General features: G+C 51.8%; 1 protein-coding gene across 2 annotated transcripts in view; it reads right to left on the minus strand.

The window, feature by feature from the left end:
* Positions 1-27,913, minus strand: part of LOC144823334 (mitogen-activated protein kinase kinase kinase 6-like) — a 1,091,718-nt gene that overhangs the window by 161,300 nt on the left and 902,505 nt on the right. The gene's annotated exons all lie outside the window — the stretch shown is intronic.

A 27,913-nucleotide genomic window follows, 5' to 3' on the forward strand; every position in this document is an offset into this window, starting at 1 on the left:
CGCGGGCGGCTTGGCCGGGACCCTATGCGCTCTCTCAAGTGTGAAGAAAGGAGATAGGCCCTCCGGAGCAACGGTAGTCTTGAACCAGCCCTCCAGATAAGCAACCATGTCCGTCCCCTCGATATTTTCAGGCAAGCCTACGACCCGAACGTTGTTGCGTCGGTTACGACTTTCAGCATCCTCAGCTTTCTTTTCCAATGTCTCTAGTCTCCTCAGTGTGTCCTCCAATTTGCATTCTACCGTGACCACCGATGGTTTGAGGTCCTGAAGGGTCGATTCTGTGTCCTTGACCCTGTCTACTAGTTTCGAATGATCCGCTCTCAGGAGCCCCAGCCCCGTCGCAACTTGCGCAATGTCCTGATGGAGGGACTCCTTCGTTGCCGTTATGGCTTCTAGGATTTGATCAAAATGTTTGTTCAGCCTTTGTTCCGAGGTCGTGGTCTCATCTTCCCCTCCGGCTCCGTGGGCTCCCGGGGGGTCCATGGTGTCCTCTTTTCTGCCGTTGGGTTTCATGCCTTGTAAAACACGTGACCCCCTCCACGCCACCCAACTCCGTCCAGCAAAGCCCTCGCCAACTACCCTCGGATTGAAGATCAGGGTCGAAACCTGCGCGATCCACGGGAGACCCACAACAGTTAATTTACCACGCTATAGCCTCCACGCCTCTGTGTCCATAGAAGCGGTGCACTCCATCAGCTCTCCTCTCGGTTCGCTCTGGAGCCCTTAACCACGCAGTGCCTAGTATGTCGGTGTGGCTGCCCCAGTCCCAACACCCCTCTCCCGATAAAAGTCCGCTTCAACCGCCACTTCGCTCCATGGGCAGTCCCCCCGACCCTCCAGTGAAGGACTCCAGACCTCCGTGCCGGCACACACAATCACACTGATCCAGGCCTCCACCTCGCCTCCGGTGCAACTGCGCGATGGATCCTTGCTGGTCACTGGCTGCTCCCCTCCTCACTCCGGTGCACCCGTTGAACATGAACAATGGCGGCCGCTCCCCAGACCTCGCCGCTGCCCCCTCCAGGCATCACCGCGGTTGCTCCCCGCTCGCTGCACCCTATTCAGCCCTCCACGGCCCCCGGCTGCCCAGCGCTACGAGCCTGCTCCCGCCCCCACCTCCGCAGCGCCAAGATGAGGCCCGCAGCACCGCACTCACTGGCGGCCCCAGGAAAGGACCCTCATCTGCCACAGTTCCTTTCGTCCGCTGCACTCGCTCTGCAGATCGGTTCACTCCTGGGCCCCCAGTGCTCGTCTCAGGTCCCCCGCGGTCACATTTCTCTGCCGCAGCTCCCACGGTGCTACAGCGACGCCTCTGTCCACAGATCCGCCCCAGCGCCTCAGTCGTCAGTGGGTAATACCGTGGACCAACCAGTGCCCTGCTCCCGGGCCGCGATGGTCTCCTCGGCGTCACCAGGCAGGGAATACGAAACTCAGATCATTACTAGCACGGGCGCCATTTTGGGTCCTCCAGCCTCTCGGCAGCCCGTCTTCCGTGGCAATTTGGGACCCGCCACAACCAGCGGCAACCACCAATTTTCGTGCGGAGCGGCGGACCGCCTGCCGCGCCCCTTCCGCAGTCGTTCCGCCGGAGCAATCTCCAGCACACAGCAAGTAGGGGGACACGGACTATCTCCCTCGGGCGAGTCTGGCCGCCATCTTAATGCCGTTCCTCCTATTATACCCACGGAGGCAAAACCTCAATTCAGGGGTGCCCGGGGACACCAAACTGCATCCCGGTGGGCAGGAAGGCCTCCGAATCCGTTCCGACGTCCGGTCCTGCCAATATCACCGTAACCCAGGCAGTCCTCAGGATAATCGGCAGGATCAGGCATGGAGCTAGCTGCTCACGCCGCCTCCGCCATCGGCGCCCAAACCACACCCCCCTACTTGAAGTTTAATAGTACATTTTTTGCATTTCGTGTTATGAAGATATGCGGTCCATTACATTTTATAAGTATATAATTTTTTTCCGCATTTGGAACTTGCCCACACATATTTTGCCTAACTGCAAACAGTACGTGGGATTTCTCATGGCAAAAAGCTTCATTTAATTAAAATTAGGACTACAATTAACAAAATATAAATAATGCATCAGAACAGGGTATAGAATATTGATACCTACGGCTGTGATGTTTTATGTACCTGCCAAAACACCTCTAAAAACTAAAACCTCTTGACTAAGTTACTCCATCTTCAGGGATAATAGTCATGGCATTTTGACTGTTTAATGCACTTACTTAGATTTGCCAGTTTGGGTTCAATGCCACAAAGTTTTCAGAGATAAGATGGGATAAGATGGGAAAGAGCAGTACCAGTGATTCATAGTCCCAGTTGACCTGTGTGATGCACTAAATCACACTGGCAATATGGTTGTCATTTTTACAATATTCGGCATGGAATCCAATGGTGCAGGTATTGTCATACCTGAACATCTACATAATGATGTCATTTTCATGTTTTCTTTCTGCTTAGTAACCCTTTCCCTAACACTCATCCTTTTTTGCCTTCTGATCTCTCCGTTGATGTTACTCTTGTTGTTCCTTTGTGCCTCTTATATTTGGTTGCCTTTCAATCTCCAAAACATGGTTTCGTATTCCCGATCTTGATTTAATATTGCTTACTTCCAGTATGATCTCTTACATCTGTTTGGTACTCCTTTTTAATTTTCCATACCTCCCGTCTTTGATTTATTTGTAACCCCAGCCATCAAGTCTTGCTTTCTTACAGTATCATCTGCTATTAATATTGGGTTTGTGGGCAAGTTACTGTGAGGTGCTGGTTTTCTGTTGCAGTAACCCCGCCCCCTTTTTGCCAGACTACTGATGCACTTTGACTTGATGTGCCCTGGGTCCCTGCCAATCAGGTTCCCAGGGCAAGCGTCAAGTGTCTTTCCCCAAAACTGCCCCCAATTGCCATCTCTGGCCACAGGTCAGCCCCTGTATATTGGTACTACAGGTACCCAAGGCACTCTGACCAGGGAAAACCTCTAAGGGCTGCAGCACTTATTGTGCCACCCTTAGAGGCCCTGTATCATTACACTCACACACTGCCTTTGTTGGCTGTGTTTCTTGGTGCAGATCAAAGTGAAGAGTCGACATGGCACCCGTGCCATGCCCAAAACCCACTGCCCTGGCATAGATTAGTCATCCCTCTAGCTGGGTGCCCTATACCGGTGGTGAGGGTACAGGTGCATGATCCCTGCACCCCCTACAGTGTCTAAGTCCATTCTTAGACATTGTAAGTGCAGTGCTGCCATTAAGAGTATATGGTGCTGGGAGTTTGTCATTACAAACTCCACAGCACCATAATGGCTGCACTGAAAACTGAGAACATTGGTATCAAACTTTTCAGCACATTAAACCCACACTGATGTCAGTGTGGGATTTAATGAAAAATGCACACAGAGTCTCTTAGAGATGCCCCTGAAAAAAGACCTACCACTAGTGTCCAGGCTGAGTGGCTGCTTTCAGCTGCTACCACCAGACATGTATCTGGACCCGAGTCAAGAGCCTGCTGCTCTCCGGTGCATAAAACAATGCATATCCTGGGATGAGGTGCCAAGCTTCCTCCCTCATAATGGGAAGGGCCCAAGAAGGGGAAGCTTCAAAGGCTTGCTGCCTGTGTGAGCTTCCCGAGGCCACTTCCTGCTTTCAGTAACTGGTCCCCACTGGTTCTGACCCCCACTTAGGGCGGGGGAACCGTCTGGAAAACAAGTGAGGAAGCGAGGTGTGCCCCCCTCTGCCAACTTCACCCCTCAGGTGGGGGAGGCGAGGTGAAGCACAACTCTCAGTCCCCGCCGTCTTGCAGATGGGGGGGGACTCAGACAACCAGGGAAAGTCTCATGCCCCCCTCCCACTGGAGAGTGGCATAATAGGGGGTGAGTCCACCCAGGAAAGGGACCCATTGGTTCCAACCTTTTTACCTTCCTGTAATGCCCCTAAATCTAGTATTTAGGGGTACCCCTGAACCTTGCTTCCTCAGACTAGAAGAAACAACAAGAAAATAAGGAGGATCGAACAGCCGTGCCGAGGCTAACAAGTGGAAGACTCATGCCCCCCTCCCACTGGAGAGTGGCATAATAGGGGGTGAGTCCACCCAGGAAAGGGACCCATTGGTTCCAACCTTTTTACCTTCCTGTAATGCCCCTAAATCTAGTATTTAGGGGTACCCCTGAACCTTGCTTCCTCAGACTAGAAGAAACAACAAGAAAATAAGGAGGATCGAACAGCCGTGCCGAGGCTAACAAGTGGAAGACGCCCACTGACTTGGCCCCAGCCCTACAGTCCTGTCTCCACCTCGAATCTGATCCTGCAAAATCCTGGTGTGTCCTTTAGCCAGCAACCTCAAAAACCCCGGTGAACCGACCTGCCAGCCTTCAACCACAAGGACGGTGTCTCCTGTGGACACCGGATTTGTTCATCTCCAACCTCTGGCTCCAGCCGGACACCGTGAATCCGCACCACTCTGCACCCGCCGTCGACGTCCCGAGCTCTGGTAGGCAAACACCATGAGGTGGTCTCCCTGGCGATCCTCACCTGAGATCCAGCGACCCCTGACCTGCCTCAAACGTCCAGCCGACGCCTGCAGCCTAAATTCGGATGGTCCCCCCAACTGCGACCAGGATCTGAAAGAAACAGGTTAGTATTAGATTCCTTACCTTAGAATTTCCCCAGGCGTCAGACTGGATCCGGAAACTTTTGCGTAGCAGTACCCTTGAGCGTCGGTAGGCTCCGCGTCCGTCGTCGGCGTCGTCGTTGGCGCCGGGATGACGTCGCTGGAGTACTTGGACGCCGCCCTCGTGCGCTGACGTCAGTTCTTCTTTATTCCGCGCCAGCAAGCGCCGATCCGGAAAAAGCTGTACCCCAGTCAATTTTTGACTCGAGCTCCGGCAGTCTGCCCCGCGCCGCTCGAGGTCCCGGTCCGGAAGGAGGTCGAGGGACCGGTCGCGGGGCAGAGTCACCACAGTTCCGGGAGTCATCATCAGTCTTCGGGCTCGAAGTCCTCAGGTAAGAGGCACAAGAAGTCGAAGAGGCGCCATCGCTCTTCTGACCCACCCCCCACTCCCCCCGACACTCGCGCGATGCGGCCCGGGGTTCAGGCGACCTCCGCCGCAGGCGTTGCGGCCCGGGGTTCAGGCGACCTCCGCCGCAGGCGTCGCGGCCTGCTCCATACCCGCCGGTCCATGGGCAGAACGCGACGCCGAAAGAGATCGAGTGCTTCCTCATGGCCATGAGGTCGCTCGCTCCTCCGTCAGGTTCTGCGGCGCCTTCGGGCCAAGCGGCCCCGATTGGCTCCCCACGCAGGCCGGGTGCTTCGGCCCCGGCGTCGTCGGCGACTTTGGTCCAGACGCCGCAGGGCCCCACCGGATCCGGCTCCGGGTTGTCGCCGGTCGACCTCACGACCTTGCCGGCACCGGCCCTTAGGTTGTCGCCCCCGGCGCCGGCCCCTAGGGTGTCACCCCCGGCGCCGTCCCAGGACGACGCCATCCCTGGTCCTACCCTCGATTCGGGTCCGGCGTCGGAGCGGCGCCACTCTCGACGCCGATGGGAGACTTTTACTTCTACGACCCGGCCCCATCGTTTGAACCGGAGTACCAGGTGATGGGTGATGAGGTGGATTGGGAGGGGTCCGAGGACCCTCTGACACGTTAGTGTCAGTCTTCTCAGGACTGGACAGGTGAGCTTGGGGAGGCCAGTTGTCTGGACACTTCGCCCGACACTGGTTATGTCTCCCCTCCTACCGTGGCTATGGAGGAGGGGGCTGCCTATAGTGTGGTGTTGCCGCGGGCTGCCAAGGCCTTGGGCCTTGAGCTCCCCGTCGCGGCCGTGAGGACTAACCTCCTCACTGAGGTCCTTAAACCGCAGGCAAGCTCGGCCGAGCCTATGCTGCCTTTTAATGAGGCCTTGTCAGACATTCTTCTGGGCACTTGGTCCAAGCCCACTACAGGTCCGTCTGTGGATAGGATTGTGACCAGGTGCCACTGCCCGGCTCCGGGCGACCCTTGCTTCCTGTCCACCCACCCCACCCCCGAGAGCCTTGTCATCCAGGCCTCTAACTCCCAGACCACATTCCCAACGGCTCCCCCCGATCGGGAATCCAAGAGGTATGAGCAATACGGGAAAAAGGTATTCTCCTCCCTGAGTTTGGGGTTGCGGTCAGTCAACACCGCATGCCTCTTGGGCCGTTACACCCACTCTCTGTGGGACACGGTCGCAGACGTGCTGCCAAAATGTCCGGAGGAGGCCCGGACTAAACTCGCCCAAGCCCTTGCGGAGGGTCAAGATGCGGCACGGTATTCCATCTGGTGTGGGCTGGATACCACGGACTCACTGGGCAGAGCAATGGCAACGACAGTGGCGATTCGTCGCCACGCCTGGTTGAGGTCCACCAACTTTTCAGCTGATGTCCATAACACCCTTATGAACATGCCGTTTGATGGCCGTCGCCTCTTTGGCGACAAGGCAGACCATGCGCTTGAGCGCTTTAAGGACTCCAGGGCTACGGCCAAGTCTTTGGGCCTCTCGGCCCCGTGCCAGCAAACGGCTGCCTTTCGCCCCTTTCGTGGCCAAGGCCGTGGCGCCCCCACAAGTCCTGCCAGCCACAGGCCGCAGACGACCATCCAGCACGGTGGCGGATGTGGAAACCGCCGTGGCGGCGGTCGGGGACAACGGCGAGGCCAGTCCACATCTACCTCTGCAGCATCCGCCTCAAAACCCTCCTAGTCCGAGCTTTCAGGCCCATGTGACGCCAGTGGGGGACAGGGTTCGCCATCACCATCTCCACTGGCGCACTGTCACATTGGACAGGTGGGTGCTGCAAATTGTCCGATGGGGCTACTCCCTCCCCTTCGAGGCGTCCCCTCCAGCCATGCCACCGCAGTACCACCGCGTGTCGGGGGATCACTTGAAGCTTCTACAAGAGTAAGTTACGGCCCTCTTGGACAAGAGGTCCATCGAGCGCGTTCCTGGGCCAGAAATAGGGTGTGGTTGTTACTCCCACCACTTTCTGGTACCCAAGAAGGGCAAAGGAAGCCTATGCCCTATCTTGGACCTGCGGAACGTCAACAGCTTCCTCCGGAAGGAGAAGTTCAAGATGCTGACACTGGCTCAGGTCTTAGCTGCCCTGGACCCGGGAGACTGGATGGTAGCATTGGACTTGCAGGACGCTTATTTTCACATCCCCGTCCTGCCGGCCCACCGGCGTTACCTGCGGTTCACGGTAGGCCACGAGCACTTTCAGTTTACCGTGCTGCCCGTCGGCCTTACCAGCACCCCACGGGTGTTCACGAAAGTGATGGCGGTGGTCGCAGCTCATCTGCGCAGGTTAGGGCTTTCAGTCTTCCCCTACCTCGACGACTGGTTGTTGAAGGCGGGCTCGCCCCAGACAGTCGTCGGCCACCTCCAGACTACGTCCGCCCTCCTGCACCTGCTGGGGTTCTCCATCAATGTGCCGAAGTCACACCTGTGTCCCTCTCAGAAGCTCCTCTTCATCGGAGCGGTTCTAGACTCGGCGCAGTTTCGGGTTTATCCACACGAACAGCGGGTTCGGGATATTCAGGTTTTGATTCAGATCTTTCAGCCGTTAACCCGAGTCTCGGTCAGGTTGACGCTGCGGCTTCTGGGGCTGATGGCCTCCTGCATCCTTCTGGTGCATCACGCCCGGTGGCGGAAGTGGGCTCTGCAGTGGGACCTGAAGTTTCAGTGGGCCCAGCATCAGGGCAACTTATGTCACGGACCGCGATTGGGTCAGTGGCAGATCCCTCTCCCTACACTAACCGGAGCATTTAGTTGTGACGGACGCGTCCCTCCAGGGCTGGGGAAGCCACATGGGAGAGGTGGAGATCAGAGGCCTCTGGTCTCCGGCGGAGTCCCAGCTCCATATCAACCTTCTGGAGCTGCGGGCGATCCGGCTTGCACTGAAGGCATTCCTCCCCTCTGTCCAGGGGAGTGTAGTGCAGGTGTTCACAGACAACACCACCGCCATGTGGTACTGAAATAAACAGGGCGGGGTGAGGTCGTGGACCCTATGCCAGGAGGCTCTGGGCCTCTGGCAGTGGCTGGAACATCAGGGCGTGACCCTGGTGGTTCAACAACTGGCAGGTTCCCTGAACGCCAGGGCGGACAAACTCAGCCGTCGGTGCATGATGGATCACGAATGGCGTCTGAACTCGGACGTGGCGCAAGGCCTCTTTCAGCAGTGGGGAGAGCCTTGGTTAGATCTATTTGCCACAGAAGAGAACGCGAAATGTCATCAGTTCTGCGCGTTGGAATTTCCATGGCGGCACTCGCTCGGAGACGCTTTTTGTCGCGAGTGGAGCTGCGGTCTGTTGTACGCCTTTCCGCCTATACCACTTCTGCCCAGAGTGCTGAAGAAGATCAGGCGTGACCGGGCCCAAGTTATCCTTGTGGCTCCGGACTGGGCACGAAGATATTGGTATCCAGAGCTACTCAGCATGTCTGTCGATCCCCCGATTCATCTGCCTCTTCAGGAGGACCTTATGTCGCAGCAGCAGGGGACCTTCCTCCACCCGAATCTGTCCAGTCTCTACCTCCATGCTTGGAGATTGAGCGGCGACAGTTGAGGCCATTTGACTTGCCTCCTGAAGTTTGTAATGTGATTCTGGCAGCCAGGCGTCCCTCCTCAAAGTCCGTATACACCTGCAGGTGGAACAGATTTGTGGCATGGTGCACGGCAAAGGCTGTGGATCCACTCTCTGCCCCCCTTTCTGAGGTTCTCTTCTTCCTCTGCTCTGGGCACTATCAAGGGCTACCTTTCTACCATTTCCGCCTTTTTGAGGCTACCTGATCAGCCTTCTTTGTTCAAGTTCCTGATTGTTAACAGATTCTTGAAGGGCATCACTCATATGTTCCCCCCTGTTCCTTTCATGATGCCCCAGTGGGACTTGAACATGGTTCTGACTTACCTGATGTGCGCTCCTTTTGAGCCGCTTCATAACTGTCCTCTCTGTCTTCTTACACTTAAGACTGCTTTCCTGGTTGCCCTCCCCTCTGCCAGGAGAGTGAGTGAGCTCCAGGCTCTTTCCTCTAAGCCTCCTTTCCTTTCCGTCCATCCGGATATGGTTGAGTTGCGGACAAGACCCTCTTTCCTGCCCAAGGTAGTCACAGCCTTCCACATCGGGCAGTCCATAACCATGCCCACCTTCTTTCCGCCTCCGCATCCCTCTAAAGAGGAAGAGCGGCTCCACCGTCTGGACCCAAAACTTGCGCTGTCATACTATCTGGATCGCACACGCCAGTTCCGGGTGGATGACCAACTCTTTGTTGGTTACGTGGGCGCTAAGAAGGGGCAGGCGGTCACAAACGGACCATCTATCGGTGGGTCGTGTTGTGCATCAAGGCATGCTACTATTTGGCTAAGAAGGAGCCTCCTGTTGGGTTGAGGGCCCATTCCACTCGGGCCACGGCGGCTACTACTGCCCTGGGCCGGGGAGTCCCCTTGCAGGACATCTGTCAGGCAGCTACGTGGGCCTCGCTGCATACGTTCGCAAGACACTACTGCCTGGACAGCCAAGTCCGGAGGGATGGCTTCTTTGGCCGTTCCGTCCTCCAGGACTTTCTGGTGTGATCATTGGTTCGCAGACCCACCACCGGGGTTGGTATTGCTGGGGTATCTATTCTAAGGTAAGGAATCTAATACTAACCTGTTTCTTTCAGATGCACAAGTTACTTACCTTCGGTAACGATATATCTGTAAGAAACTGTAGTTAGTATTAGATTCCTTACCGCCCCACCCATCCTCCCCGTTCTGCGAACCGATATCTAGGGTTAAGGTCATCCCCTTTCAGGGCCCTAGTTTTATGGCACCAGTGTTGGTTTTTATCAAGGCTCTGCGTTTCTGGCGCGGAAAAGCTGTGTATAAGAACTGATGTCAGCGCGCGAGGGCGGCGTCTAAGTACTCCGGCGACGTCATCCCAGCGCCAACGACGCCGACGACGGACGCGGAGCTGCAGATGACGCCCACCGACGCGCAAGGGTACTGCTACGCAAAAGTTTCCAGATCCAGTCTGACGCCTGGGGATATTCTAAGGTAAGGAATCTAATACTAACTACTGTTTCTTACAGATATATCGTTACCGAAGGTAAGTAACTTGTGCAGCTGGTAAGAAGATCCGACCCTAAAAGACACCCCTGCACCCGACGGCTTTGGATGGCCCAACCAACGCAGCCTAACCAACCCCTACCATCCCAACTTACCTCTCGAAGTGGTGGTCGCCGCCAGAAGACCTTTGTCCCAAAGCCTGCAGTGCCTTTGCAAACTGGAGATTCCCCATTGCAAACAACAGGGCGGCAGACATCAAAACAGCACTCTACACCCGGCCGTCCTAGTGCCTCTGAGGGTGCACCTTTGGTGCTACTTTGTTTCCCCATTTGCCGTAAGCTAAAGTCCAGGAGATTTGCTCCCACAACCAAGTGGCCTGCTAGTCAGCAGCCACCAACCGGAGGCCCCCTATCTCCCATTGGACAACATTGGGCCTCAGCACTCTACACCCGACCGCCCTAGTGCAGCTGAGGGTGTAACGAGAGCGCATCCCTGACCCTGGGGGACCCCTGAGTCTATCCCCAGAACATCAACTTCCACTACTGAATACTTACCCTAAAACCGATAACACTATTTTGCTCCATAGGATAACATTGGCTGTTTTTTGTGGAAAAAGTTCTAAGTATGGAGTTTGAAAACCTAAAAAAAATTCTTTAAAATTGTACGAAGAAAAACGATTTTACTTACCTGTTTACAAGAAATGTCACAGTGTAGTATCCAGGTATACTACACTGTGTAAGAAAAGTAATCTCAAAAATAACTTACCTGTAATCTTACTGAATATCCTATACAAATTATATCTACTGTATTTACAAAGCATTGCATTTCTCAGAAACAATACTGCAAGTCAAAACAATAACTAAAATAACAAAAATAGTATTTTTATACAAAAACTGGTCTGAAGTTCAGTCTTTGAGCGTGTGAACTAATTTGCTGATTGAGGGTGTACAACAAATGCTTCACACTGTCCTTTGATAAAGCCTAACTGCTCGACTACACTACCACAAATAGAGAGTGAGGTGCTATCCAACTTTACTTCTGCCTACCTTTGGGGTTCCACTGGACTCTGCACACTATACCTCACTTTGGTATAGTATATTCAGAGCCAGCTTCCTACATTTACTCTTTGACATTGTCCAGTTTTTAGGTTGAGCCTAGGCAGTGCACATGCGCTATTTGGAAAACCTGCTGTAATCATTGCACGGAGAGGAGTCCCGCCTTCTGCTTGCCATTAGTTCCCTCCTGCGTTGCTCTTCTTTCCTGGCTCCTTATTGGTTGGTGCTCCCAATACATAATTTCCATCTTATGCCGAGCAGCACTTGCCAACCACAGTTCATTTATTTCCTACTAATCATTCATCACGGCTCCCCTTTCATGGGCAGCTGCGCGCATAACTTTTTTGTACACGGATGCTGCACTTTGTTATAGCACAGCGCCCAGTTTCATGTGGACTGCCATGCGCATAACTTTTATATAGATGGGCGCTTCGCTTTGTTTCAGCCCAGCGCCCGCTTTTATGTTTGCAACACGGGTGCCGCGCTTTGTTTCCGCACAGCGCCCGCTTTCATGTTTGCAACACGGGCGCCAGGCTTTGTTTCAGCTTGGCACCCACATTTAAATTTACCATCCCAGTTGCTCCAGGTCTCGCAAATGCAAGACCTACTGCATTGCAAATGCTTGTTTTAAAGAGTGTATGTAGGAACTCCACACAATTCCAAATTTAACTTTTGGGGAATCAGTTTTCTGTCCTGGCTTTACTGCTTGTTCTGGGCTCAAGACCTATTTAAGGGTGGCCACATTTGAAAATATACTGATAGTAGCAGCAGTCGCTGTTCTGATTCCTGGTCTCTTGGGCCCTGAACGTGCTGTAAAGACAGAGGGCAGATCATGTATGCTCTGCCCCAAACTGGCACTTCCCAGGGGGTAGCCAGCAGCTTCGCCCTTCACCCCTCCTGCTACTGTTTTGAGCCTTTTCTTGGTATACTCAACACACTGCAGGAACCGTCTTGAGGGGGTAAGTGGGGGAGGGGCAGAGAGTATTTGGAGCTGCTGCAGGATGAGGTCTCCGTGATTGCAGGAAGGATGGTGATTGATGTGTCTGCGTGACTGCTGGGAGAGAGCTATGTTTTTGTGAGTAAATGGTCACTATACAAAAAAATAAAAATAACATTATAGCCAATTTTCTTTTCTCAACGTTTTTGCAGGGGAAAAAAGAGCTTGCACCCTCCACCCACACCCATGTATGATTCAAATTCAAATGAACTTTATATTTAACTTTCTGCCCGACACTTTTTAAAAGCACCAGTCGCTACTGTTGCGGACGCCTATTTTGTACACCTCAAGGGCACAGAAAGCCTGATTCTAACTCTTTCTTGTGGATCATGTTAAACGACTACTGGCAAACCATTAGATCTGGCACTGGAAGTCAGCCTCTGACTGGGACAATGCTTGTTTTTTGAGTCCTGCTTTTTGCAAAACTTTATTGTTGTGTAGCAACCTATCGGGCCCCCATCAATCAAAAATAAAACAGCTAAAAGCAAAAATATTATTTTGGTCTCTAAAAGCACACTTTGTCATAGTTGTCTAAGGCACTGAAGGAATTACTTTGCATATGGATGTGCTCCTCCTGAATGGGCATAATGCGGTTTCTCACATGAAGTTACCCTATGGCTGAAGATAGCTGAACTATGTAGAGGAAGCATGACAAAAGTGAATAAACAATAGACCAATCTATAAAGAAGGCTAGTTGAAAGCAACTATAGGTTTGTTTCACATATGTTAATAAAATTGAAAGATATATACAACAATTGTACAAGGTTCCCCTAGGGAGGGGGAAGGAGGAAGGGGAAGAAGGAGAGAGACAGCCACTCTCAGGAGTGTACAACAGGGAATTAAGTAAACCCTTTTCGGAATTAGGATGCCTCACACAATTAGAAGGTTGGACAACAGTAGCCGTCCGTCCAAATAACTGTATCGTGTCATCATTGGCCTCCTGCTCCTACGACAAGCTGGCGGTGCAATGCCTGCCGGGCAACACGTAGTGTTACTCTTTTGGTGGAGTTCTTTTATTCCTGGCCAATGGGTGCATGCGTGTAAGGGACCTAAAAGGTGCAATTGTGAGCGTGAGTGAAAGCTAAAAATAAGTCAGTAGAGTCCATTAGAAAATTTTTTAATCGGATGGCTCACTGCTTAATTAAAATTGATAAAGGGAGGGGTAGCGGAGCACAACAATAAGGGTGATGTGGCTTCGTTCAACCCTCGCCTATGGTGTGGTCCAGGACCTATGGTTGCTCATCAATTAATAGCGAAGTCTCCCCCAAATCGAAGAAACTTCCATATACAACCTGTATATCAAGGCAGCAAGTGCTACTGCGATGGTCCTTGCCCTAAACCCATGATGGTCGGGCCCCACCGACTGTCCCTGGGAAGGCCTGAGCGGCGGGGAGTCCCCTGGATGCTCTAGGCTGCGGCGGGTCAGAACCTACCCATCCCACGGCGGCAGTAAAATAGAAGAACAGCCGGCCGAAGCCACATCACCCTTATTGTTGTGCTCCGCTACCCCTCCCTTTATCAATTTTAATTAAGCAGTGAGCTATCCTTTTCTATCCAAATAACAGACTAACATGTCTACCACTCAAATGAATTTCATATTTCCCTACACTAATTCACCACTAATCCTTTTTGGGTTCCGGAGTAAGGTGCTTATCGCCAAAAAAGCACTTTGACGCCTCGTCAGTGGTAGTATGTGCTATATAAATGCAATTACAAATGCCAAGTTAGGAGACTATCCATTGTATCCTACCAGATGTTCACTCCGTAGATCTAAAGGGCAGCTCTCACTCCGTAGATCTAAAGGGCAGCTCTCAACACCCAATCAGACAATAGTCCTCACAACTCTGTTAGGTTCCAGCACCCTGCAATAAATAAAGCGGCAGCATCCTGTTCACAGATAGCAACTCTTATAGAAAACCAGGGAGCATATCGTACTCAATTAGGCAGAAGGGTTTACCTCAATCAGGTGGTATGCCGATGTGACTCATTATGCAACAACCTATGTACTCAGTTTGGCAAAAGAATTTGGAACCTGTCTGGAGGCAGTCCTTCTAGCCTTGTCCAGCTCAGATGTGCAGAGCGATAACCTGTTCCATTCAGAACTAGCAACAAACAAAGAGACAGAAGGAATGTTTGAATTGATCTTAGCCACTAGCTATCGTTTGGGCCACATTACAGTCATTATTTTTGCCCACGATGTCACCTTAAGCAGAGACCAGTCATATACAAATCTCTATTGGTCAGGCAGTCAGGCTACAGCTTCTCTTAAGAAAGAAAAAACGAGTCCGTTTAGCAAATTCCCACACTGGCCTAGATTACTCTATATGGGTTTTCATTAGATCCACAGTCTTCTACTATATCCCTATGGCACATTACGAATTCTGTTTTATGACACAGAAAACAAATGTTGCATTTGGATTGAACGAAGGATATTGCTCTTCATGCATTGATATCCTTCCCATTTTCCTCTGTGGATGTTCCTAGTTCTTAAATTGTTGTAGAAGAGTCAGTAGCCTCCAAGATGCCTTCTATGGCTAGATGGGTAAGGGCTATTAAATAAATTGCAAAGTATGTATTTTTTCTGTCATTTGCATTCTTCATGAAGCAGGCCCTGAGAAATCCTTGCTCACAATATAGTGCTGGGTTTCTGTAGACGTGAGCTTGACTCGACTGTGAAGGCTTTATCTGAATACCCAGTCTTTATAATGTGTGTGTGAATGAGTAGCATTTCTTGCCCGGTTGATTGCAGAAAAATGTTAAGGTACAATGTCCATGGCGATCGGATGAAGGGAAGCACATCTGTGTTTCAAAGAGTCTTGCAATGGAGCTTCCAAAGGAAAAAAAGTCATTTGTGACAACGTTCATAGGATCATTGTTGTGTTGGTGTCAATCTGCACTGTCTAGAGTGTCACTTCTGTTTCCCAAACTGTGGGTCCTGACCCACTGATGGATTGAGAGATGATGTTTGGTGGGTCGCAAATGTCAAGCAATAAAGATGCCTTTAAATGCTGTATTTCTCTTATCTTATTTGTGGCGCTTCAACAAGAGGTCAAATGTCAGGTTATGGGGGGGGCGTGGCTAGCGCCGAAGTGAATGGCTGCTAGCTAGAGGCTCCCACACCCTCGCTGTCTATCCTGCATAATCCTGTGCCCGTAAAGGCTGTAAACCAGATTTAAAGATGGCTCACCAGCCCTACAGTCCACTGCTGCCGGTGACTGTGCGATGAAACTCCGCTGGGACGTGTAAAGCGAAGAACCGCAGCGACGATAGCGAAAGCACCAACATGGTGAGGCGGAGACCTCCGACAGCAACTTAGAGGTCAGTGTAGCGAGCGCACACTAGGGGGTCAGCAGAAGCCGACCCTCTGATCCGGACTGGGCCGCTGGCTGGCCCGACTGAGGCCACGACCGGTGCCCGCGGGGCTGAGGCGGCTGCTTGTAAGCGGCAATACAGGCGAAACAACGCGGCGGCCGCTACTCAAGGTCCCGGCTTCGGAGGCCCACTAGGCCCAGAACCGCACGCATCTCTTGGAGCCCTGGGCACTTACGGAGAAGTGGGGCGCGTATCATCGGAAGTGGCAACAGGACCATACCACCACAAAGGCCAATGATCAGGGCCCCGGCTCCTGACGCAGGCAAGGCCTAGAATTGAGCACCTCTCCAGGGGCCCGGGCAACTATTGACACTCCAGTGGATGGGGCCCCCCATGAACAGCCTAGCTCCTTGTGGCTAATGACTATTTGTGTGGGATTCACACTGAAGTTACAAAGGGAGGACAAGACTGCTTAATTGTGTGCTAGTGTCCCGATTTAGACCAAGGATGACGTTCCACGCAATGGGTGGGGCCCAGGGTTCTGTAACAGCGGCGGGAGGTACGGACAGCCTGAGGATCAACCGCTGGCACCCAAGGCTGCTGTTGGCCTTAGTGGGCCAAATACACGATTGCAGCGAACCGAACTTCCCCCATACCTGGAGACCCGGTAGGGCCCCGAAAAGATGTACATACTCCTGGAGGTAACCAAGATCCCCTCAGAGAAAGAGCTGACGCCAAGACAGGGGAATAAATAATCCCATCCAAGGTGAGCAATGGCATAAGGTAAAAGGATATCCTGATACAGGCAACTCATGTGGGAGCAGACAGGTGCACCAACTGCTGTACCCTGGTCAAAGGAAAGTGCTTAGACGCCGCCGGCATCCTTGATGGGCCCAGACTATCATTTCGTGGTGAGGACAACTGGACATAGTGGTTATCAGAAATCGGTCCTATGGAAACCTGACAGGTCGACACGGGAAAGGCATCCTCGCTGGTTAGGCGAAGGGGGACTACCTAGACTGATCTTCGACATAGTACCCTCCCACTTGCATCACAGCCCTGACATGGCAAGGGACCGAAAGCAAATGCGCACAACAAGCTAGCTAAATTTGCCTAAAGTCGGTGGAAGATAGCGAAGAGCAACAAATGGAAGGCTCCAGAGACGCAGAACAATCCTGGACCGCCGTCGGAGCCTACACTTCACGATGTCTTGGAAGCTATCAGAGGAGTGCGCACCTCCTTCGACTCAATCAACATAGGAGGTGTCCCTTATACGGGCAGACTTTGCGCAAAATGGATGACAAAGTGAAAGACCTCAAAATAGTAAAGACATCGCTACAGGCTGCTATGTCTCAACTTCAGACACAAGTCGCCGAACTTCAAAGTCAGCAGGCACGGATGATGCAACAACATGATGAATATCAAGGGAGGGCTCGAAGAAATAACATACGTATATTAGGTGTGCCGGAGTGGGCAGAGGGGCCAGGGAGTGACCTTTATGTGGAAGACTTCATATTGAAACTTCTACAGTCCAAGAGACTATCCAGTTATTTCTCGAATGAAAGAGCGCACCGAGTGCCAGGAGGTAGGACAAAGTCAGGAGCCCTCCCAATGCCACTTATTGCACGTGTCTTTAACTATAGAGACAGAGACATCATCCTACAAACGGCACGATCTAACTCTCCACTTAAGCTAGGTAATAACAAAATCACGTTCTTCCCAGATTTTTCTACTAAGGTCCAGGCCTAAAGGCGAAGCTTCCAGACAGTAAAGAAAGAGCTTCGGGAAGTAAAATATGCCACGCTTTTTCCAGCGAAACTCAGAGTGGAATCAGACGGCAAAACGTGGTTCTTTACCTCACCAGAAGACGCATTGGACTGGTGGGAGGGGTGGGGCAGAGTGGGAGGCCAACGTTGAGATTGAAACTGAGGACCAAGGTCGCACAGAGAGAACAGTGGGACTCCACCTGAGGACGACTCCGCTAAAAAAGAGATGACGCGCAGGTGATAAAATAACACCTGAGGTCGGGACTGCATGGAACCCTACTCAACAATGTGCTCCACTGCAGTGGTGAGACTGTTCTTAAGATGTTACTGAAATGTGGGTCACAAGTAGACTTGATTTTCGGAATTTCACAATCAAAGATGCCCAACTATGAGGTGTGACACTTAGACCGTTTACTAGTTGGGTTAGGAGCCAAAAGATTGCATGCATAAGACCAATAGCTATTAGCGGGGAAGGGGGGACAACTAGCCCACATCTTTCAGTATTTTTGGGAGGGAGAGAGGCACACTGCCTAGTTGGGGAGTGAGTTGTTTTAAATCTAAGGGCAGGATGGCAGGAATGGGGGATGGAAGGGGGTTGAAGGATGGGTGTTCACCTTCTCAAGGATTGTTCGATTTGCAAAGTAGTGATCGCATAGTGCCATGCACAGGTTCCATTGCTGATTTCAGCTGCAGGGGAGACCAGCAGGGCCATGCTTCACCAGTTACACTAGTTGAGAATGCTAAGCCTTAATATTGGATGATGGGGGATAAAAAGGAATCATGACTCTCTATACTTACTTGGAATGTGAACATGATGGGGGACAAAATCAAACGTGGAATTTTTCAGCAATACTTAAAGCACAAGTTACTACTTGTGTAACGATTTATCTGTAAGAGACATTAGTTAGTGATAGATTCCTTACCTTTGAATATCCCAAGGTGTCAGACTGGACCCGGAAAGTTTTTTCATCAGCAGTACCCCCGGCGTGTCGGTAGGTGGCGTTGTGTGGCCCCGTGAGCGCCGAGATGACGTCACGTAGACTACTTAGGTACCACCCATGCGCGCTGACATCAGTTCTGTACACTACTTTCCGCGCCAGGAACGCAGAGCCATGCAAGAAACTGACCAATGGTGCCATGAAACTAGGGCCCTGAAAGGGATGACCTTAACCCTAGAATCAGTTCGCCCTGTTTGTTGCAATACCACATGCTGGTGGTGTCATCCGTGAACACCTGCACTACACTTCCCCGGACAGAGGGAAGGAATGCCTTCAGTGCAAGTCGGATCGCGCAAAGCTCTGAAAGATTGATATAGAGCCGGGACTCTGCCGGAGACCAGAGGCCTCTGATCTCCGCCTCTCCCAAGTGGCCGCCCCATCCCGGGAGGGACACATTTGTCACCACTGTGTGCTCCGGTTAGGGAAGGGAGAAGGATCTGCTATTGACCCAATTGCGAATTGTGAGCCACCACTGCAATTGTCGTGCAGTGCCCTCCGAGATCTGGACATGATCGGCAGGTTGCCCTGATGCAGTGCACACTGGAATTTCAGGTCCCACTGCAGTGCCTGCATATGCCACCTGGCATGTTCCACTAGCAGGATGCAGGAGGACTTAAGGCCCAGGAGCCAGAGGGTCATCCTGACTGAAACCAGGGCTAGAGGCTGAAAGATCAGAATCAGAGCCTGAATATCCCGGATGCGCTGCTCGGAAGGATAAACCAGAAACTGCATCGAATCCAGAATCGCTCCAATGAAGGGAAGCTTTTTAGAAGGACTCAGATGCGACTTCGGCACATTGATGGAGAACCCCAGCAAATGCAGAAGGTCGGCCGTAGTCTGAAGGTGGGTGTCGACTGACTGGGGCGAGCCCGCCTTCAACAACCAGTCGTCGAGGAAGGGAAAGACTGACACCCCTGACCTGCGCAGATGACCTTCAACCACGGCCATCACTTTCGTGAACACCCGAGGTGTACAGGTAAGGCAGAAGGGGAGCACGGCAAACTGAAAATGCTCCTGGCCTACCGTAAACCGCAGGTAACGCCGGTGGGCCGGCAGGACGGGATGTGAAAATATGCATCCTTCAAGTCCAACGCTACCATTCAGTCTCCAGGGTCGAGGGCAGTCAAGACCTGAGCCAGAGTAAACCTCTTGAACGCCTCCTTAAGGAGGAAGCAATTGACGTTCCTGAGGTCCAAGATGGGGCGCAGGCCCCCTTTCTCCTCCTTGGGGACCAGAAAGTAGTGGGAATAAAGACCACGGCCTACTTCTGGTCCAGGAACGGGCTCTATGGTCCCCTTGGCCAAGTGGGCCGGGACGTCCTGTTGGAAAGGTGCAAAGTGGTCCCCAGACATAATGTGGAACTGAGGTGAGATGGCTGGAGGGGCAGACTCGAAGGGGAGGGAGTAGCCCCTTCAGATGATTTGCAGCACCCACCTGTCCGAAGTGACAGAACGCCAGTGGGGGAGGTGATGTTGAATCCTGCCGCCCACCGGCGTGGGGTGCACACCAAAGCTTGGACTAGGAAGGCTTTGAGGCGGATGCTGCGGGAGCGGAGGTGGACTGACCTGCACGCTGGCCACCTGTGCCGCCACGGCAGCCACCACGCCCGCGGCGGCTGGTTCTGCGCAGGCTTCTGGCTGAACGAACGTGTAGAGGAGACCCTTCCGTGGCCACGAAAGGAACGAAAGGTAGACCGACCTGGCCGGGTGTGTGGTGGAGATACCCAAGGACTTGGCCGTAGCTCGAGAGTCCTTGAAATGCTTCAGCGCAGTGTCTGCCTTATATCCAAACAGGCAAGTACCATCAAAGGGCATGTCATGAGGGAACTCTGGACATCCCCCGAAAACCCCGTGGACCGCAGCCAGGGATGGCCACGCAAGTCCACCGTTGTGGAGATGGCCCCCCCAAAGAGTCTGCTGTGTCCAGCCCACACCGAATGGCGAAATTCATCTGCATCCTTCCCCTCCGCAAAAGCCTGGGAAAGCACAGCCCGAACTCCTCCGGGCACTGGGGCAGAGTTTGCGCCACCGTGTCCCACACAGCGTGAGAGTAGCGCCCCAAGAGGCATGCTCTGTTGACTGACAGCAGCCCCAGGCTGGCAGAGGAATACAACTTTTTACCAAACTGCTCCAGCTTTCTCGATTCCTTATCCGGCGGGGAGGTAGGGAATGCACTTTGGAAAGTGGAGGCCTGAATGACCAGGCTCTCCAGGGTCGGATGAGTTGTTAAAAAGGCAGGGTCACCCGGTGCCGGGCGGTGAATCCTGGCCAAGTTTTTATCCACAGGAACCCCTGTGGCTGGTCTAGACCAGGTTCCCATCAAAACATCCGTCAAGGCCTCATTGAACGGAAGCAGAGGTTCCATAGAACTTGCCGCGGGTTGAAGCACTTTAGTACGGAGGTTCGTCTTGAGGGTAACAGTAGGCAGATCAAGGTCAAGAGCCTCAGCTGCTCTACGGAGCACCACAGTGTATGTAGCGCCTTCCTCCATGACAGCAGGAGGAGACACAAACCCAGGCTCAGAGGAGAGGTCAAGGCCACCTGCATCCTCCGAGTCCTCGGCCCACTCATGTTCGGACTCGCACTGCCATGCAAGAGGGTCCTACAACCCCTTCCAGTCATCCCCCTCCTCCACGGCCCGAGACACAGGTTGCAGCGGCGGGGGAGGCACAGGGGAAAAGAATTGCTCCAACGACGCAGGGAACGGCGCCAATCCGGCTCCATATCCCAATTAGGGTCCTAAGCCGGAGCCAAATTGCCTGGAAACTCGCACAAGGGCAGAGGTGGGACGAACAGAACCCAGTGCGGCGCCGGGAATTGAGCCGCAGGGGGCACCGGGGCCGGAGCCACCGGCGGAGGACCCTGCGGCACCGGGGCCGGAGCCGCCGGGGGCAAGCAAAGGTCCTCAATAGGGACCGTGGGGTCCGAAGGCACGCTGGTGGGAGCCCTAGGCCTGAAAAGGCGGTCCATGAAGGCAAGAAACTCTTGCACCTGGGCCGAGTCGCCTACGGACCGGGTACGGCAGGTAGGCCGCTGGACTCTCAGGCTCCAATGGAGCCGTGTGAGAAGGACCCCTAGCCCCCTTGTCCGTGTCCAGAGACTGACGGGGGGAGGTCGGAGAGCGTACATACTTCTTCGACTTTTTATTGCGACGACTCTTACCAGATTCCGAGGGTGAAGTCTTGGACCCCGAGGAGCGATGATGATGGCTCCGCGGTCGGTCCCTAGAGAGACCCCTGGACCTCGAACGGCACTGAGACGACTGCCGGGCTTCCAGTAGCTTTCGGAACTGCTCCCTCAAAGCCTTCGGAGCCATGGCCAGACAATAGGAACATGGGGGTCGGCCACTGACATCATATGGCAGCAGGCCCCGCAGGATTTAAACCCAGGCATCCCTGCAAGGCACCAGGAGTCACAGACTCAAAAAGAAGTAGAGACAAAAAGTCTCATAAAAGTTAGTCAAAAAGTGACTAGGGAACATGCTCTAACCGGATCTGCGCTTGCTGGCGCGGAGAAAGAAAGAACTTACGTCAGCGCACATGGGTGGCGCCCTAAGTAGTTTCCGTGATGTAATCTCGTCGCTTACGACGCAAGTGGCGGACGCAGAGCCCCATGAAGCAACCTACCAACAAGCAGGGTACTGCTGACTAAAAAACTTTCCGGATCCAGTCTGACGTCTGGGGATATTCCAAGGTAAGGAATCTATCACTAAAGTGTATCTTTCAGATAAGACAGGCTCCTGATGTGGTATTATTGCAGGAGACACACATGGTTGGCAATAAAAGTAAAGCCCTCACAAGGTGGGGTTATAAGCTCCTAGAACATGCTGACCACACCACAGGATCTCGGGAAACAGGTATTCTGGTTAAAAAGAACCTGGCTCTTATCGTGGGGCGTACTTGAGCAGATCCCGGGGGCCTATTTGCGGTCTTAGAGGCCCAGTGGGAGGGAAGGGCGCTTAATGTGATTTCACTGTACCTACCGCCAGCACTGGGCAAGGAAGCTCTGACAGACCTAGGCAAAATATTAACTAACCTTCCAATTGGGACCCTGATCCTGGGAGGGGACTATAACATGACCATGGACGACACAATAGACAGACACCCACAACGGCCAGGGGCACGTCCAAATGTGCTAATGGAAGAACTTACCACAGCTATGGGTCTGACAGATGTATGCGTACGTTACAACCAGCTGGAACCCAATACACCTATTTCTCTAATGAGCACAAAAACTCATCCCGTATCGATTACTTCCTAACGCACACAGCCTCAATTGGTAACTTCCGAAACCCCCATGCTCTGCCAAGAGATATCTCCGATCACTCCGCGGTTAGGGTCGAACTTACACACTGGGAACAACATCCACGGACCACTATCATTCTAAACCCATAGTTGTTGAACATTCCAGACATCAAAGAGGAATTATACATGTAAACCATCAATTACTTTAAAGAGAACATTGGCTCGGTTGAATCGGCACTAACTATATGGGAAGCCTTCAAAGTAGTCTTGAAGGGACAAGCCCGGTCTCTGAAGACAGGTTACATCCAGAATAAACGTCACCAGCTAGTCCAATTGCCAGATGAGCTCCAACAGCTGGAACTTGATAACACCAGTATGCCATCAGAAGACACACTGCACTGTCTCACACTTAAACAAGAGGAATACAAGGTCAGAGCACGGGGACACATGATGACTTAACACCTTAATACGCAACATAGAATGTATGAACTGGGCGATAGGGCCGGTAAAACTTTGGCCTGGCTAGAATAGAGAGAGCAAGGGGATAGATGGGTGCCAAGATGGACTATGCCAGAGTGCAAGACGATTACACATCCCAGGGATATAGCGGAGGCATTCGCAGATCACCTAGAGCGGATATATTCCCCCTCCACTCCATACACAGCAGACGATTCCCATCAACTCCTTTCTGATAGCAACATACCAATACTCTGAGACTGATAAAGAAGCCCTAGATGGAGATTTGACAGACAAAGAGATTCAGAAGGCCATAAGCCAAATCCACTCTGGAAAGACAATGGGGCACAATGGGACTCCCATCGAATTCTTAAAAATAACTGCCTCTCAAGTAGCCCCGCACCTACGGGCCATGTATAATGAAAGCTACGAACCAATGGCTTTCACACCCCTCCTTCCTCCTGTTACCTGACTTCCCAGAACTGTTTTCAATGGGGGAGATCCTGTGCCTAAGGCCCTCATTAACCATGCATGGTAGCACAGTTTGCCCACAGCCCCACTCAATCCACAGAGCCCTCGTTGTTAGCAAACACCCCTCCCCTTCGTCTTACTGCCCCTACAGAGGCATCGTGGAAACTTCAAGTTGGCAGAGGTGGCTGGAGGTGAGTGTGAGAAAGTGCCATCTTTCTTGCATGGTATGCCTCCACTTTTTGCTAAATGGCTGATGTACTTTGACTGAGTGTGCCCTGGGTTCCTGCCAACCAGGTACCCAGGGCCTGTGTTCCTTCCCTGAAACTGTGTGAAACCTAACCCCAATTGGTATCGCTGGCCACAGGTCAGCCCCTGGTAAATGGTACCCAGGGTACTGTGACCAGAGAAGACCCCTAAGGGCTGCAGCACTGATTGTGCCACCCTTAGGGGCCCTGTACCCTGACACACACACACACACACACACACACAACCTTTGCAGGCTGAGTGACTTGGTGAAGAACTGAACAGAGTGGACATGGCACACATCCCTGTGTGCCATGCCCACACACCCACTGCCCTGGCATACCTCAGTCACCCCTCTAGTTGGGTGCACTATGCCAGTGGTGTGGGCACAGGTGCATGAGCCCTGTGCCCCTACAGTACCCAGGGCCATTCCTGGGCACTGTAAGTGCAGTGATGCCATTAAGAGTATATGGTGCTGGGAGAATGTCATTACGAACTCCACAGCACCATAATGGCTACACTGAAGACTGCAAGTTTGATATCAAACTTCTCAGCACATTAAACCCACACTGATGCCAGTGTGAGATTTAATGTAAAATGCACGACAAAGGGCAACTTAGAGTTGCCCCCTGAACCTAACCTACAATCCACATCTTGTTTGAGAGGCTGCCTAGGCTGCCACACAGCAGCCATGTTGCTGGACCCCTGGGTAGAGAGCCCTCCGCTCTCCTGGGCCTGCAACACCTGCACATCCTGGGTGAGGTGCTGGGTCTCCTACCCCAGGATGGGCAGGGGAAGCTTCAAAGCCATGCCGCTTTTGTGGGCTTCTCTAGGCAACTTGCTGTACTCAGCAACTGGCCCCCACCGATTCTGACCCCCACTCTAATAATAATTTTATAAAGCGCTTGGTTACACTTAAGTTAGTGTTCTCTGGCGGGAAACCCTAAGTGAGGAAAGGGGGTATGCCAGCCTGTGTCAACTCCACCCCTCAGGTGGGAGAGGCGAGGTGAAGCACAACTCCGGGTTCCGGCCATCTTGAGGATGGGGAGCCCTGCCCAATCAGTGATAGGGCACCCTCCCACAGGAGAGGAGCGGGATAGGGGGTGTACTCACCCCAGGACAGGGACCCATTGGTCCCTGCCCTTACCCTACCTGTAACGCCCCTAAATGTAGTATTCAGGGGCACCCTGAACCTTCCTTTCTCAGATCCCGATTTCGAAACAAGAAGAACAAGAAGGACGATCTGCCATGCAGCTGCTAACAAAAGGATGACACCAACTGACTTGGCCACAGTCCTACTGGCCTTTTGATCCTTGAACCTGCTCCTGCTAAATCCCGGCGTCTCTTGCGGACAGCAACCTTGAAAACCCCAGGGGACCTGCCTGCCTGCCTTGCTCATCTAGAGACTGGGACTCCCATGAGCATTGGTTCTGCTCAAACAAGAAACACCCCTGGTGCCAGCCAGGAACCGCGAATCCAGCACACTCTTCACCCGCCGAGCCTGGCCTGTGCCGACAAAGACCCTGAGGACGTCCCCCGGCGAATGTGACCTGAAATCCAGTGCCCAAGAACCCTCATCGACGACCCAGATGATGCCTGCAGTCTCACAACCAAGGACCCCCTCCAACCGCGACCAGCAGAGGGTAAGATTTCCCGACGTCAAAAAACACACCTGCACCCGGCGCCCCACGGCCCCCTGTGCCCAACTACGGGGTGCCTACCTATCCTCCAAGATCCCAACTTACCCCTCGAAGAGTGGTTTGCTCCAGAAGAATCTCCGTCCCGAGCCTGCACCTTTGTTCATCTTCCAAGTCTTCCATTGAATAACATTGAGCACCCGACGGCTCAAAAGCACGCTGCACCCAGTCACCTGAGTGCCCCTGGGAGTGCAACCTTTGTCCTAATCTACTTCCCCATTTGCCCTGAGCAAGTGACCATGAGCTCAGCTCCCACAGCCACATGACCTGCTTGCCAGCAGCCACCAACCAAAGGCCCCCTGCCGCCCATAGGCTAACATTGGGCCTAACTACCTCTGCACCCGGCTGCCCCTGTGCCACTGAGGGTGTACCAACTGTACCTACCTGACCCTGGCAGACCCCTGAGTCTATGCCCAGAACCTTAACTCTGCCAGTCGAGTACTTACCCAAAAGCTGATAACTCACTTTTCTTCCATTGTGTAACATTGACTGGAAGTGTGGAGTTTTGAAACTTTAAAATATTCACCTAAAATCAGCCGAACAACGAATTCCGATTTACTCACCTGTTATCAGGAGAGATCCCAGTGCTGGATCTTGGTGACCAGCACTGACCTTGAAATGTAATTCTAACCATACTTACCAGTAATTAATGTGACATTGTGCAATGTAACTAGCACTTGTGTAAATTTTGAATCGCTCGAGTTCACATTATATAAACAAGCATCAGAGAAAATGCAAAGGGAGTTGCCCAAGATTTACCCTTAACTGTGCTGCATGGTTGGGCTGCTTAAGGTTTGGTGACCGAGGATCGCTAAAACAATAAGTAGTGAAGCACGAGTGGTTTGTGGGAAATCCTCACAATTTGAAGTCAGAGAAAATGAAAGTGGCAATTTTGAAAACAGCATCTGACATTTCATCTTGGTATTTGAGCAAGATTAAGTGACGGGAACTGAAGCTGAACTCCTGAAGATGAGCAAACAGTGACACGAGCAGGAATCAAAGAAAAAAATAGCTCCACCAAATGAGCATATAAACAGAAGTGTAATGTTAACAGTAATTGGGCGGTGCACTGAGGGAGGAAACCAAACACAAAAAAGAGGTACAAAAAGGAAGGATTTATCACTAGTAAGGTAGCATTTTTACCCAGGGTTTACAATCAATGGCAGTGGGTGATTATCATGTACGGGTCTTAGCCTATGCTGATGTCATAGCGGTAGTAACATCTGATCCAGAACAAGCACTACGTGAAATTGAGCTTGTGACACAAGAATTCGGGAAATCTACGGGTTATAAATTAAATATTTCTAAAACCCAGGTTGTGTGTACTGCTGGGCTATGCCCTAATGATTTACGAGTGACACACAAGGCTAGATACTTGGGGATTAAAATTAGGATGTCACTCCAAGAGATAGTAGCAGTAAATTGGGCTGATATATTACAATCTGTTAAGCGACAGTTGGAAAAGGTGGAATGTCTTCATTTATCGATCTTGGGGCGACGCAATATCTTAAAGATGTGTATTTTACCCAGGGTGCTTTACTATTTTCGGACTGTACTGCTGGAGTTGACACGTGTACAACTAATGCAGTTACAATCAATTATTGATAGGTTCATTAAGGGGTGGAAGACGGCCCGGCGGGCTTCAAAATACATGACACTACCACTTTCAAGAGGAGGATGGGGGTCCTGAATTTTGCTTTCTATTATTAAGCTTGCCTTCTTCAAAATATGGAAATCCTGGTGACTGGGGGTGCGACACAGGTGTTTGAAAGCCCTAATATTTATTCGATGCTATTAGGATGTCAATCCCAACATGCATTGCTTAGATTTCTCGAACCGAGCTACTATAAAAGAACCAGATTTAAGACAATATTAGCTGCATTTAAAGGGTGGAGATGGGTAAGTAAAATTATTGTTCTTAACCGCATTAATTTCTATACTCCCTGTGATTCTATTGAATTATTTCCTTCAATATTTTGGGACATTAAGATGCGCACTTGGGCGGATAAAGGGATTGTTCGTTTTGGCGATATGTTTAATGCCGGTGTTATGGTTACATTTGCCGAGCTAATGGATAAGTATGCGATTCCACAGAATGATTTTTTTAAATATTTGCAGCTACGGGATTTCATTTTTAAGCACCGTAGCATTTTGAATATAGTTACTAATGATCTTCTTGAAGCTTTGAACAAACGGGCCAAGATTGGGACTTTATATGATTGTTTGTTGATTACGCAGCGTGATGATGTTGATGTTCAAGATGAAAAATGGAGTACTAAACTCGGTAGCCCCGGTCAGTTTGTTCAAGAATCTATCGACATGGCTTGCAAAGTTACTTTGACTGCTAATTTACGGGCTCAACATTATAAAACTCTGTTTATTTATACCATACACCGGCCAAAATGATGAAGTGGGGTGATATGCATAATGGGCAATGTTATAGGTGTCAAGCTGTAGTGGCCAATATTGTACATATATTTTTTGATTGTAGTGTGTTGGAACCTTTTTTCTCATCTATTGCACAATTTTTGTCTAATATCATAAATGTAAATGTGGTGATATCTAGAGAGCTGATGCTCTTTGGGTTGTGTAAAGATAGAGATACTTTGTCATTGT

This window comes from Lissotriton helveticus, chromosome 3_1 (genome assembly GCF_964261635.1).
Source record: "Lissotriton helveticus chromosome 3_1, aLisHel1.1, whole genome shotgun sequence".
NCBI lineage: Eukaryota > Metazoa > Chordata > Amphibia > Caudata > Salamandridae > Lissotriton > Lissotriton helveticus.